Below are 3,047 nucleotides of genomic sequence, written 5' to 3'. Positions count from 1 at the left end.
TCGTTATTTTGACCCAGATGGTATGAAGGAGGCGGCTAGAAAGACATTCTAGACATGGTACAATGGAGAAGTAGAAAAGAACTCTGTTTATGATTTACGTAAAGAACTCCTCAAGTACTGTCGGAGCGACGTGCGCTTACTCGAGGAGTGTTGTTGCATTTAGATCGATGATGATGGATCTCACCAAAGTTGACCCCTTCAGCCGTAGCATCACGATCGCTTCCGTGTGCAATGTCATATTTCGAAAGAATTTCCTGACACCTGACACAATAGGGGTTGTGCCTGAGAAAGGGTACCTCAGCGCCCAGAATCAATTCGCAGATGCTATAAGATGGATGGAATACGAGGCACACGTCAATAACATGCATATTCAACATGTTCGTAATTCCAGAAGGGAAATTGGACCTTATGTCGAGATGTTTGTTGGAAGCTTAGATATCTCAAATCCTATCAGAGGCAGGGAGGCTTTTCTCTGGGTTGTACCAATGCCCTGCGTCTGTATTACGAGGTCAAGGAAGGCGAAAAAATAGAATATGTTGACTTTTGCAGCCTCTACCTGTACATCAATAAGACCTCGCGATATCCAGTTGGCCACCTGACAGTCTTAATTAAAGACTTTATCGCCAAACCCACGGACTATTTCGGTATTATCAAGTGCGACGTTTTACCTCCGAGGAGATTGTATATACCAGTCCTACCTTTCAGGGTAAACAACAAACTGATGTTCCCACTCTGTTCCAAATGCGCGGAAACATTGAATCAAGACGAATGTCACCATGGTGTCAATGAACGCCAGCTGACGGGTGTTTGGTGCACTCCTGAATTGGAAAAGGCTGAAGAAGTAGGGTATCGCATCACCAAGGTATACGAAGTTTTGTCAGTTCGTTCATTCGTTCGTGCGTTCATACTAATAAAAATGCCGAAATTTGCCAGAAAAATCCGAGTTTTAACAACATCTCCCAAGAGAACTGGCATAACGTATTGCGCATGCGCCAGTCTAACCGCTGGGAAAATCGGCGTCGTTTTCGTTTGAGGATATTGTATTCCGGGACTGTATCGTTTCTTTGCAGAAGGCTTATATAGATTAAATTCTATCTCGTCAGTTTCAAAGGTAAGAAACTGTGCTTATGGTATTTATTATGAACTTTGATTTATCATTTTGTGTCCTGACTTTGGTCAGAAACTAGCGATCGCGCAGTGCTGGTTACACTTTGCCAGAAAAAAAACATCCTGCTATTATTGTAAGAACTGATTATGAAACGTGTAAATCGAAAGTTTATCTCATCATTTAAGAGGCCCGGGAATTACGTTTGGCATATAAAATACTGGAATAATAAAAACGTAAAAGTTTAGAACACGCTGATTGTGATTCTATTATGCGCGATTGCTATTTCCGGTGTTCGTTGGTTTCGTGACGACATATTAGACTAGAATTATTGACAAAACACAAGTCAAGTACGGCCAACCGTGACTGCTTGAAAGCAATGATGAAATTGAGAAGTACTGTAATTCAATATCAATGAATCTATCATCACTTTTAAATTACCTTTGAAGTAAATATGATACCCGAGTGCGTTACTACGTACACTCGTGACCGGGACCTCCATGCCGGGACCTACCAGTGTTGAAGTTTATCTGTAAATCGAACCTCTGTCAACAGAGACACATTTTCCCAATCAGCTATTTATTTCGGTACTGAAGTCAGGGTGCAATTTCAATGTCTAGCTACCATAATTTATCTCCATTATGAGCAGGAAAATAAATTACGAACCTCGACTGAGATGGACTTAACGGCGGCCATGTTTTTAAGGGATATGTGATACAATATTAGGGAGGGGTCAAATTCACGTAATCCTCAATTTTAATGATGTTGACTTAATAGTCATATATTTTTTTCAAAACTCCGGATATTATTTTATATATTATTTTAATACAACTACAATATGTTAATTAGTATGCAAATTAGTATGCAAATTAGCAGCCAATCTGAGACAATTTTCTAGAATGAATGCTGCAATCCAGTTCAAAGGAAATTTGACATACACTTAGGTTACAGGATCACTACCTCTGCTGATTAGTTTTTTTTATGCACTTCTATCTGCTTTTATATTAAATGTATTTTTTTGTATTTTTCTCAATAGTATTTCTTTTGATAGCTTGGCATCCATTTGGTTTAGCTCAAGTGAAATATTCAGCATATCCCTGGTCAGATTTTAATGACATTAAAAACACAAGTACTCTGGCTTTTTGCACATTCGTAATATTTTATTTTTGCAGAATCCCATGAATATTAATTTGACAACTTTGTAGAGTGGAAACAGACTGGTGAATTAGTTCATCCTTGACTTTGGTAGAACATGTTTAAAATAGTACAGTGTGAACTGCAATTTCTTTCTGGCTGGTATAAATTTATTAAGTAATATTTGTTCGTACTAAAAAGACTCAAATATCTGTTTTAATTAAATCTAACAGCCAATGGGAGCACATATGCTACAACCTCTGCTTACTTTCAACTAGATGTTGTTGTTTTTTCAGTTGCAGAGCCAGAAGTTTTTTTTAGAAAGCAAAGCCACTGGAACTGCATGTATTACAAAAACATACCGGTACTATTCACTGCGTGTCTGACAATTGTATAAAGTTTCGCAGGTCCTTTTTTTTAACTTTGAGAAGTTCTGTCAACCAAAGCATAAATATGTGTTTCTCTGTACATAAAATTTCACATGATTTGTTAATATTATTGTATGATAATAAAAACTTGATAATATTTTTCTGGATTTTTGCTCTTTATTTGTATCATTGTCGTATGAGAAGTAATCTTGTCCTTATCAGAGATATTGAAACTAATCCACGGCCACAAACTAGTTTATCCAAACAGACACAACACCAACTCTACATATTTGCAGATCTGATTTGTATACTTCCTTGTCATTTTACCTGTTGTACTGGTTTCGTGCTATCTGGTGTCCTTGCTGAGATTAATGCTGACCTGGATGGAGAGTGCTATAAACTTGAAAATGCCATAGAAATCATATTTGTCAATTTATGTC

General features: G+C 37.4%; 1 long non-coding RNA gene across 1 annotated transcript; it reads left to right on the top strand.

The window, feature by feature from the left end:
* Positions 1-1,020: 1,020 nt before the first annotated feature.
* LOC146738043 (uncharacterized) lies at positions 1,021-2,772 on the top strand. Its single transcript, XR_014930815.1, has 2 exons — positions 1,021-1,111; positions 2,536-2,772. It is a non-coding gene; the product is annotated as an uncharacterized LOC146738043 (long non-coding RNA).
* The last annotated feature ends 275 nt before the right edge of the window (positions 2,773-3,047 follow it).

This window comes from Saccoglossus kowalevskii, chromosome 10 (assembly GCF_978046115.1).
Source record: "Saccoglossus kowalevskii chromosome 10, keSacKowa6.1, whole genome shotgun sequence".
Taxonomy (NCBI): domain Eukaryota; kingdom Metazoa; phylum Hemichordata; class Enteropneusta; family Harrimaniidae; genus Saccoglossus; species Saccoglossus kowalevskii.
The sequence above is the reverse complement of the archived record's forward strand: the minus strand, read 5'-3'. Positions and strand labels throughout refer to the sequence as shown.